The following is a 12169-nucleotide window of genomic DNA, read 5'->3' on the forward strand; positions in this document are numbered from 1 at the left end:
TGTAACCAGTGCAAAATCTGCTCTGATGACGCAACGTTAATGTTTGAGCCCCTGAGCGCTAAAAGAAGTGTTTTGTAAAGTATTAAAACTACCTTTAATGGAAGGAAAAACGGATCACTGCTTCCTATAAGAGTTGGTTTTCTCTGTGTGTGTAGCCACTCTGTGCCTGGTGGACTTGGCTGGCAGTGAGCAAATGGTGAAGAGCCAGTCTCAGGGTGACCGTTTCAAAGAGATGACCGCCATCAACAGCTCACTGTCCAACCTGGGCGTCGTTATCGCCGCTCTGGCCAAAAAGGTCTGCAGCTGCAGTTTCTGTAGTCTTAGATGTCACACCTGCTTTCTTTACATTTACAGTATTAATGATTTTTTTGGCCTTTGTGTTCCAGGAGACTTACGTAGCTTACAGGAACTCGAAGCTCACGTACCTCCTTCAGGGATGTTTGGGGGGGAAACGGCAAAACGTGAGTTTGTTGACATCACAAATCTTTATAATGACGACACATAAAACTGAAGGAATTTATCCCCAAAAAATATTTAACAGCGTTTGATCTCATCACTTCAGATTGTGACTGTTTATTCTTTGGCACTAATTTTGGATGTCTTTATTTGCAGCTTGATGTTTGTTAACATTGCTCCGGAGCCCGACAGCTTTGGGGAAACTCTGAACTCATTGAGGTTTGCCAGCAAGGTCAGTGCAGTCTTGTTTCCAGTGTTCATTGGACAGAGTACATTAATGATGTCCTTACATCAGCTGTTTATGGTAAACCAAAGCTCCATATCCATTTTAATACCTTGGTGTGTAATTCATACTCACATTTTGTCTGAAGAGTAGGGATGTTCCTGGCGTCTTATTTACTAGTCGACTAATCGAGGGGGAAATAATTAGACTAACCAACTAATGTAAAACTAAGGAACATTCAGATATTGAGTTGATTTTCAGAACTGATTAATAGAAACTGTCAAACTAGACGCAGAGGTATCTTAAACCATTTATCACATTCTGTTAAATACAAATGAAAATGCATTACTACAAAAGATGTTCTATTAAAATATGACAATCATTTGAGAATCTAAAAGTACGTCTAAGTGTGGCGAGAATGATTCAGGTAATACATTATACAGCCGTTTTCTAGTCAGGTTGTGGGGGCAGCAGGAAGGACTACTCCTGACCACAGCTGATAGATGTAAACTGGCTAGCATGACCAAGGATGCTGGGGCCTCCTACTGGTAGGACGTGCCCAGCTGGAACAGCCTCCTGGCCAAGGTGGCTGTCACCTTTTGATGTGAAGGAGGAGTGACTCTACTCTGAGCCCCTCCCCCATTGACTTAACTGCTCTCCTAAAGGAGAGGTTTTCCACCTCTCAGGAAACTAATTTCCTCTGCGTGTATCTGCGATCTCAGTGTTAACAAGAAGATCAGGGTAGATTAATAGATTTATGGTGTTTCTCAACAACAGTGCACCATCTGGTGGTGGATCGCTGCCTAACATTTAGAACACAATGTACCAGCATTGGGCATCAATTAAAATGTTAACAATTAGATTGAACGACTGGTAAGTCTGATACAGACTAGTGACAATTAGTCGACTAGTCACATAAATCCCTGATAGAGCCCACAGAAGTGGCCTGCACCATGTGCGTGGCTTGCTTTGCAGTTTAACCCTCAGTAGGACCTACAGCCATTTTTCATCCCCAGCGTTTTTTAATATTAGTCCATTTTCACTGTGTTGAATAGAATATAGCCAAACCTTCCGACCCTTTTTTTTTCTTTTTTCTTTAGAATTGCAGTCTCCGTTTATTAGATTAGCTTAAAGTGGCTAAGCTACAAACCGCCATCCACATGAGGTCCTAGAGCCATAAATCGCCCCATTGAAACCCATTATAAACGCTATTTTTCACTGCAGAATTATTACCATTAACGTATGGGTGATGGCTTCTGTTTCGGTTCCGTGTTGGACAAGGGGCCTTAGAATTGTAATTTTTTTTATTTGGCCACCGGGTGGCGCCCTTGTTCCGCATGTGACGCCTGCTGGAACATAGACATTTTCCAGCGGGCTGCTCGAGACATACACCCGGGAAAGGCAGACTCATTCCCCGAGTGCAGCAGCAGCTTGGCCCGCTGCTCGTTCGGGATCATTTTCTGCCCTTAGGGCTGTTAGAGGGTGCATTTTGACCTTTATATTTAAAAATAAATAAAATAAAGGTCTCTCTGCCTAAAAGAAAAAAAATTTGTGTCTGTCTCATTCTAAGTTTAGATAAAAGCCTTCCCTCTTTGAAGTACACCCTGCAATGCAAACAAATCTAACATGAAAACAAGAATAAAAAACAAATTAGACTTTATTTTGTCGCCAACCTCAGCTTGTTTATGCAGGTGCAGGCAGGAGAGGTTATAAGAATAAGCCGTAGCGCGGGAGTAGGCATTTTCACGATGGCACGGTACCGAGGAAGTAGTGGACATCCTGATGCGCTCTGACAGCGAGGATCTCTCCTCTTCATCTGCCGAGAGTGACTCTGATTCCGGGGGTGACACGGATGATTCGTCTCTCGACACTGATCACCAGGAGTCGTCCTCTGATTTTTCTTCTGAAGATGAGAACGAGGGGAGGACGCCGGAGGAAGCAGCGGCGTGGACCTCCAAAGATGGGAAGAAATGGTCCGCAACAAACGCCGAGACGCTGCGCTACGTCGCAGCACCCACGGGGCTTATTCCGGGACCGACCCACTACGCCGTAGCCCGAATTACGGACCCACTCTCCAGCTTCAGGTTGTACATAACTGATGGGATTATACAGCATATAGTTGCAATGACAAACCTTCAGGGCAGACGCTACATCTCATTCTGGAGAGATTTAGATAGCAACGAAATGCTCGCTTATGTGGGGCTGCTAATTTTGTCCGGTGTATACCGGTCAAAGCACGAGGCCATCGCCAGCCTTTGGAGTGAGAAAACGGGAAGGAAGATTTTCCGTGCCTCAGTGGCTGAGAAAAGATTTTGTCACATAACCAGAGCGCTCCGATTTGATGACAAACTCACCCGACCTGCACGACGTGCGGACAAATTGGCTCCCATTCGGCAGATATGGGACATGTGGGCACACTGCCTGGGGATGTTGTTTAGTCCAGACCGGGACCTTACGGTGGATGAGCAGCTGGTACCGTTCAAGGGAAGGTGCAGTTTCCACCAGTATATCCCCAAAAAGCCTGCGAAATGCGGCATAAAGGTCTGGGCAGCATGCGATGTCAAGACATCATACGCCTAGCGGCTGCAGGTTTACACCGGGAGAGCAGCGGGCGAACCGGCCGAGGTAAACCAGGGGATGAGGGTCGTCCAGCAGATGACTGACGGGCTCCATGGGCATGTCGTCACAGTCGACAATTTTTTTTCACCTCATCTGAACTGGCAGAGGAACTCCTCAAAAATAAAATGGCTCTGGTCGGCACAATCCGCCAGAACAAAAAAGGAATCCCACCCGTTTTGCGCCAGATGAGAGGGAGAGCCGTCTACTCCTCGATCTTTGCCTTTTCAGCGAAACAGACCCTAGTGTCGTACATTCCCCGACGGGGCAGGAATGTGCTTTTATTGAGCACGAAACATCGCAGGCCGGAGGTCAGCGATGACGAGAGAAAAAAGCCAGCGATCATCACAGACTACAATCGATGCAAAGGAGGTGTCGACAACCTTGATAAGGTGGGTGTCATTACGCATCAGTTACGCACACCTTTATTCATTTTTCTTCATATATTCTTGTGTAAAATATACAGAGGTTTTATGTTGGTTTTTTTTTTGTTATGTTTATTTTTTGTTAGGTTGTCGGCACCTACTCCTGCAGGAGACGGACCAATCGATGGCCAATGGCCCTTTTTCATCACATCATAGACGTCTCCCTCTACAACGCCTTCATGCTGTGGACCTCCGTGGATCAGGCCTGGCATCAGCAGAAGCCACACAGGAGGAGGATGTTCATTGAAGAGGTGGGAGAAGGCCTGATCACGCCCCATTTGTCACAAAGACAGCGTCTTCCCCGCTCATCAGCCACTGCTGAGTTAGTAAGAGATGCGCAGGATCAGGGACGTGCAGAGGGGGGGGCTAGAGGGGCTTGAGCACCCGCCCCTTTCCTGATGAGTGCCCAAAGTGCCCTTTTGTTGAGGCAACTTTTAAAAAATTTTTATTTATTTTTTTATGTGTGTGTGCGTGCGGAGTCCTTTCTGTGCCCCTCAACAATAATATTTAACTATTAATCACAGTTTTGCTAAATAAAAGGATCTGGCTTGCATCAGTCACATGATCACTATTAACCAATGATCGCCCTCGACGGCAGAACGCGCTGGTTACGAGCCGGGAACGAGCTCACAAAGAGCACGCGCATTTTTTGCGGTCCGGAGCTGTAGGAGAAACACAAGTTAACTCAGAGACACAGACTGATGCGACAAAACCAGTAAGTAGGTGTACAGCGTACACTGTAGTGTGTAGCACCCAGGAGTATTAGCTTATTACGTACACGTTGGTAAGATGTCTTGTTGCAACTGACGAACTGAAACAAACGAGCGTGCTGTGTGTGCAACAGCGCGACAAACATTACCTGTCCTTTTATTAACTGCACAAGTAGTGCTGGTCATAGCTGCTGGCTACCTGTGTAAGGCTGTCATGGGTCTGTAGCTCTGTCACCGTTTTAGGGAACATATTTAGTTTTAAAGTATTTAGAACATATTTAGTTTTAAAGTATTTAGAACATATTTAGTTTTAAAGTAAGTTTCTGGGCATTTCCTGCCTTTCTGGAGGGATTATATTTCACTAAAAAACGATCTAATATGCATGTCCACATAATAATTATTATAATTATAATATATTAAAAAACACAAGCTGTATTTTAAAAAACATACATTAAGAAGCAGATTATATTAGATTTATATTTTAAATAAGACAAAAGTTGGATTTTACAGCAGTAAAATGATTGTATCTCTACAGTTTAAACATGTAATAAGCTTTGCCCTGCACAGAGTGGATAGTGAAACAAATGGAATCATCATAAATACATTATTTCATATTTATTACTTCCCCCTCCTCATTGCTTTATTATTGTAGCTCTAGTAATGAATAATAATGTAAGGATTCTGGATCAGCACCATGATGCCCATAGTATATACAGTATTCTGAAGAAGGTCTAAAATGTCACTGTGTGTGCATATGTGTGTTTTATTTAGCTGGATTAAAAAAAATATTACTCATGATATAACATTGTGCAGACATGGCTGGTAAGGACATGAGGAGGAAACAGTAGGAGCTGTATGAGGCTACTAAAGGCAGTGCTATAACATTTTTCTGTCATCATTTTATTATAGATTAAGTGCAAGAGTTGTTAGGTGTGGATAATTAGATTATAGTTTATTGCAATAGCAAGTTGTGCCTTGTTCTCAGATAGACAGCAAGTGGAGAGTGATATATGAAATGATGGGAAGGAAGGAAGAAGAGAAGCAAAGAGTGATTCACAGGCAGAGCCTAATTTATTTCTCACAGTTTTTTGTGTCCTTATGGTTCCAAGCGCTGTCACCAATCTTTGCATTTTGTTATTATCTCATGACACTTGTTTAATCAGCTACCATCTCTCCTATGGACTTTTTAATGTCTACAGTCTCAGATCAACACAGCCCTGCCCTTCCCATATTAGATTCTTGATGAATGTGTGTTGTTGTTATTCAGCCTGGTTCAATGTGCCCCTTTTTAACTTTGAGCACCCGCCCCTTTAAACCTCTCTGCACGTCCCTGCGCAGGATGGTGCTGCTGCAGGCCCCTCTGGAGTGACAAATCCCAAGGGCAGGAAGCTCTGTGAGCTCTGTGTTGGGAAAAGGAGGCGAGTGGGAAACACATGCAGCAAATGTGGAAAATTCAGCTGCCGAGCCCACAGCAAATTTGTCTGCAGCCACTGCTCTACCTGAGCAAGACATTTACCCCCCAGCCACACACACGCCCCCCACCCTCTCACTGCTTTCTCACTTTCTCACACTCTCTTTCTCTCTCATACATTTCCCCATTCCCAACAACACTATACATAATTACATTTACCATATACATGTTCTTGTTCATTGTTGAAAAATAAATGTTTATTTGGTTCAAACTGATCTTGTATTTTTATTTACATAATGCTTTTTATTTGATTTTAGATGGCAACAAGGTAATATGCATTTATTGGGGCAAGAGTGAAAAACGTTCTCCTGCAAAAAAAACTAACGGCCGATCAAAATGAAGGTCAGTAGTAATTTTTAGACCATCCAAAGGCCAAATTAAAAGTACAATAAAATATAACTTTCAAATGTATTTTATGGAAAATATTTAATTTTTTCATTTTTTTTGCCAAAAAAGGCAGTGTGCTCATGTGACAAAACCGGGATATAAAAGGTTAAAATCGCGAAATATAATTAAAACTTTATATGAATATTTCAAGGAGAAGTAGGTCTAAAATATTGGCTAATTTAAAGTGGAAAAATATTAATGTATAATCTTTTTATAGCACTTTTTATGGCGTGGTCGATTTTTGGCTCTAGGTCTTCATAAGGGGTACTTTTTTTTTTTTTTTTAGGACTTACCAAGGGTTAACCACCAAAACACTCGTCTGCAGTGGAATTTCTTTGAGCTAATCGATTCATTTCATCTTCTAATTAATGTGGAAAATGGTGGCAAAGGTGGATGAAATGAGTGATTCCTAGAGTTACATTTTATTGCCTTTTTTCTTTCCTTTTCTTAAAGTTATGAAGGCATCTTGGATGCCATTTCAGTGAGTGGGGGTTAATGCCCCACACTCTTTTCTGTCACTGCTTTGAATGCACAGACTGGTCTTAATGTTGATCTTTGTGATCTTCAGTGTTACGACCCGGCTCAAAAGCCGCAACATAAAAACAGAGATGAATAGCAGAGTGTGGGTGAGAAGAGGTTTCATCCTAAAATGGAAAACCAGGTCGGCTCAAATGTTCTGTGAGTCATAGGAGTCTACTAACATTTCCATGATAGAACAAGGCTGCAACCTTTGTACACTATATAAGGCAAAGAACTAATTAGCCTCATTTTGTTTTCATTCTGAGGCTTGTTTTTTTTAGCACATACAAACAACTCTTCTTATGAGAATATTAGGACGCGTCTTGTATATATGATCGGCTCGCACATGGCCCGAAGATTGGTTTACCTTCTGCCATGTTGAGGCCAAAAACCCTGAGGACAGAAAAAACCAAAAAAAACCAAATGGTAGGTTGTCTCTGTGTGAGAGACGTTGGCATTATACCCGATATTTTTTTAAAAATGCAATGTGTGGATTTCTTTTACAGACAACATCTGCCATGTTGTGGACCGCTCAGAGTCTCCCCCTCCAGCACTGCTAATCCAGATGTTGGATCTGTGTTTCCACAAGCCCCGCGAATTCTAGAGACTTATTCATCATGAAGAAAACAAGGGAGGCCACCATGAAAATGACCTCTAGATCCTCCTCCTCCTGCTGCCTTTATTGAGAGACCGTTCACACAAAACACGTCAGAACAAAGCCACACCCAGACAAGGAAGGGTGGGTGTGTGTGTGTGTGTGTGTGTGTGTGTGTGTGTGTGTGTGTGTGTGTGTGTGTGTGTGTGTGTGTGTGTGTCAGACCTCCTGCTGACCAAAGGGTCATAAACGCAGGAAGGTTACATCAAAAGAAGCACAAGGATGTGTCTGTGATAAAAGACTACAGCCCCCCACCTTGATCCTCGAGAATCTGGGGGGAAGGACAGTGGAATTTCTTTCATCAGAGTTAAAACAATGTACAAATGGTAAACATAAAAATGACAAACATTTAACAATTCACTCTAACACCAGACCCCACCGACTCCGCCCCCCTCTCCAGGATGCTCACAGGACTCTGCAGGATCACACCCGTCTGAGGAAACGGAACTCAACATTAAACTCGCAACCTTCCACCTGCTGTCGACGGCACTGAATGAGTATGTGCAGGAGATATGTTATGGATGCCAATCCGGTCACCCCAGCCAGTTACAACACAGTTGCCTGTTTGAGCTGCCTGTGTTTTTCTTCGAGATCTACTATGATGAGGTGATGGAAAAGCTCCGGACGCCCCGATTCATCCCGGCCATCCGTCTGTTTGTTTGCTCATACAGTGTCAGTGAGGCTGAAGCACAAATCATCAGCACTGCAGAGCGTCTTCTGTGTGAACTGAGATCAGTGCCGCACATTGTTTGCACCACTGATGAGAATGTCGGATACCTGCTAAATACCAATCATCACACCCGCGGAGTTAAATCAGCGCTGCTCCACATGATTGGAAACTACTGGTCTGGGAGACACAAGATTTAATGCACATCTGTTATAAAAACCTTACTGTGCACTACACAGAAAATGAAATAAAAACGTATGCTAACACTTTTTTCTGGTCATTTGTGTTTGTGTTTGGTCAGAGTGATTATGGAAAACACGCTGAGAAAAATATATCACAACCCTGCACACCCAGGGGGTTTAGGAAGTGTAAAGAAGCTCCGTATCGCTGTCAGTGAGGCAACAGGCTTAAAGCCGTCATTACCTGACGTGGAGCGTTTTTAAAAGGAGATGACACATATACTCTTCATAAACCTGCAAGGATAGAGGACACAGAAATGCAAGGATACAGAAATGCAAGGATACAGAAATAGAGTTTTGGTTAACGGGATTGACAAACAGTTTCAAGCTGATTTGGTTGACATGCGTGAATATTCTGCGGATGATGATAATGTTAGGTACTTATTGACATGCATAGATGTGTTTTCTAAGTATGCATGGGTTAGGTGCCTTGAAACCAAGACAGGACAGGCTGTTGCTGAGGCTTTTGGTGATATTCTGAGAGAGGGCCGTGTGCCTGAAAAACTCCAAACAGATTTAGGGAAGGAATTTTATAATAAACATTTAAAAAACTAATGGAGCAGCATAACATCACACATTTTTCAACCTTTAGTGAAATGAAATCATGTGTGGTAGAGCGTTTTAACCGCACCTTAAAGGGGAAAATGTGGAAATACTTAACATCAGTTAACTCGCCAAGATATGTTAATGTGATCCAAGATCTTGTACAGTCCTATAACCTGTCTTATCACAGCTCTATCAAAATGACCCCACCGAGGTGTGCAAAGATAATGAGAAAGCAGTCTTTAACACCCTGTACAAAATGAAACCCCAAAAACCGGTGACTTTTAAATTTAATGTGGGCGATACAGAGAGAATATCTAAACTACGAGGCATATTCTGAAAGGGTTACCATCAGACCTACACAGACGAGTACTTTACCATAAAGGAGCGTTTAGGAAGAGACCCTCCCGTATACAAACTGGAGGATCTCACAGGAGCTGCAGTGAAAGGTGTAATTTATGAATACACAGCAGGTGACTATTGACAAAAACAAAAGGTTTAAAATAGAGAAAATACTTGGCAGAAAAAAAGAGGCACTTGGCACTTGAGTTTCCGAGCATTTTTATCCTGAGGTTATAACACCTATTGTTTTAAATGAACCGTATGAGGTCGGTGTTATAGAATTTCAATACCCAAGACTATGGTTGTCTTTTCCACAATCAGATTCGCGAGTGGAAATTTATGATCCAGTCACAAATGGAGCATTGTCCATAACCGTGATTGAGCTGTCTGTGGGGCATTATGCATCTGTGGCGCAGATAATAAAACATTAAAACATAACACCGACATTAAAACACAATACAGTGAAGTTAGTAACTATGTTAGTGTTATGGGCCCTAGGGGCACAGTTCTCACATTTAGAGGGAGACTGGCAGGAATCTTAGGATTCAAATCAGAAGACCCGTTTGTACTTCATTATAAAAACACATACGCATCACATCCTGCAGACGTATACGGCGGAAAATAGAACATTTTTATTTATGCAGATATTGTTGATTACCAGCTTGTGGGTGACGCCCATGCGCAGCTATTAAGAGCAAGAAATATAACAGACGATGACCGTCGGGGAGCCATTCTTCAATTTGACAGCCCACACTGCACACCGGTCTCGAAATCCTTAATCGATGACATAGAAATTGATTTGATAGACGACCAAAATCAACACATACCGTTTTTCAGGCTGGTGGCGAATTGAATGGTTATATTGGGACCAGCACGCAATGTGGCGCAGGTCTGGGAGGTTTGTTCAGCAGCCTGTTTAGAATTGCTGTACCATTGTTTAAAAAAGGAGTCAGCACAGTCAAACCCCACCTAAAAACAGCAGCATCAGGCATAGTGTCTGATGTGATATCCAACATAACCAAGCCAACATCTACTAAGCAGGATGGCAACGGCTTGTATGTGTATACACCCAAACCTTCTAAGACCCCTCCCACTGCACTTCTTTTTTAGCTGTCTGTACTGTTGATCAGTCATTTTGATCAGTCAGTCTTTACTGAAGAAGTGTTTTAGAATATTTTCCCTCACAGTACTGTTGATCAGTCAGCGGGATAACACCTTTCAAAACATTGAGCGATATCTCACACAGAGCATTAATAAAATCCATGCTTGCATTACAAATAATATTCCTCCGTACGCTGGGTGGGGATTTATACAACAACTCCAACAGTGCAATGTTTCTCTGCATCCGTGAATACGACATCCTTTTTACCGCTTTAGCAACAAATTCTGAACTAAATACATGCAGCTCAAGTTCCTATGATGAACGTATTGTGTGAACACATTTTGAACTTCTATGCTGTCAGACGCAGTATTCATCACATCGTTCTTATCCGGAGGTAAAAGGACATCGTCACTCAGAGACTCCGGTATACCATTCACAAAGGTGATTTTTCTTATATATATATATATATATATATATATATATATATATATATATATATATATATAAGATACCATATATGTGCGCAGGACCCTCAAGCTCCCAGGCCTCTGGTAGAGGACCCGAGCTTGAAGGATAAACCGCCCGCAGGGGCGTGCTGGTTTTTTTTTATAAATATATATATATATATATATATATATATATATATATATATATAACTGATTGTATCTGCAGTTTACAGTGAGCACTGAGGGAAGTCAGAAGTGGGTTTAAATTGGGATTCTGGGTAAAAAAGGGGGTGTAGGAAGTAGATTTAGGACATTTCACATTTCACAGGTGCTGTCTTAGAGCTTTATTTATTTGTTGTGGATAGAAGTAATTATGACAAAATAATAATGAAACATTGAAAACATAAAACCCGTTGAGGGGACAGATAGGGTTGGGCAATTGAAAGGTTTCATTTTGTTTAGCATAATCTCTTTTGTTATATTTTAGCCTTTTAACATGCAGGTAAACTTAATGGGATAAATTAGGAATTATGTCGTGTTTCTTAGGAAACACGAAAAGGGGGAGAACTGTCATGTAATTAATATATTCTTAGTGCTTATTTTCTGATTATATTGTTTTATGTACTTTAATAATAAAGGTTTGTAAAGCAAGGCCACTTTTGACTCACAAACTAAGTGCTCAACCAGACTGAAAAACAGGAAGTTAGTGTAGAAATATACAAGCATATTAATAAATACAGGAAGCCAGATAGAAAAAACAAACTTGTACCATATAAGGAGTTGTTGAAACTGTGTGACGTGTAAAGTACCAAAATAACACCTATATGAGACACATTTTTAGCTTCTAATGTTAGAGATCCTACAACTGCCATTGGGCCCATCTGATCTCTTCCGGAAGATGATTGAATAAAGAATTATAAATGTTTTGACCACTATGAGTCGGGTTTTCTCTGTTCTATCATGGGGATCAAAGAATCGGGTTTTAATACCAGTCCACTGCTGCCACCTGTGGCCAAGTGCCATAGCCTACTACTAGATGAACTTGTGACACACATCTGCAGCAGAGGCTGAGTGGCTGCTCTCACACCTGGAGCATCCAAATCGACCCACAAACACGCTGAAAGATGCAATGCCATCAATGTGGAGTGTCAAGACTGAGAGACCTCTTCCCTCTGACCCCTCCCCAAACCCTCAAACCCTCCTACCCACCTCGACATACAAACTCTGTGTGGCTTCATGTGTTCTGTTGATGTTTACATGATCGAAATAACTTGAACACAAACACAAACAAACAAAGAGGAAGACCGCACCGGAAGGAAACAACTACAAGTCCCAGCATCCTCTGTGTTTAGGGAGGTGCAGTGAAAG

At 42.0% G+C, this 12169-nt stretch overlaps 1 long non-coding RNA gene across 3 annotated transcripts; it reads left to right on the plus strand.

Moving 5' to 3' along the window:
• The first annotated feature begins 213 nt into the window (after positions 1-213).
• On the plus strand, positions 214-5166 carry LOC112433051 (uncharacterized). Of its 3 annotated transcripts, XR_013096994.1 has the most exons (5): positions 214-295; positions 387-461; positions 613-688; positions 2371-3687; positions 3807-5166. It is a non-coding gene; the product is annotated as an uncharacterized LOC112433051 (long non-coding RNA). The 3 variants fall into 3 exon arrangements; XR_013096993.1 differs by having other exon boundaries at positions 295-461; XR_013096992.1 differs by having other exon boundaries at positions 295-688.
• Positions 5167-12169: the final 7003 nt, after the last annotated feature.

Source organism: Maylandia zebra, linkage group LG3 (genome assembly GCF_041146795.1).
Source record: "Maylandia zebra isolate NMK-2024a linkage group LG3, Mzebra_GT3a, whole genome shotgun sequence".
In the NCBI taxonomy this organism is placed as follows: domain Eukaryota; kingdom Metazoa; phylum Chordata; class Actinopteri; order Cichliformes; family Cichlidae; genus Maylandia; species Maylandia zebra.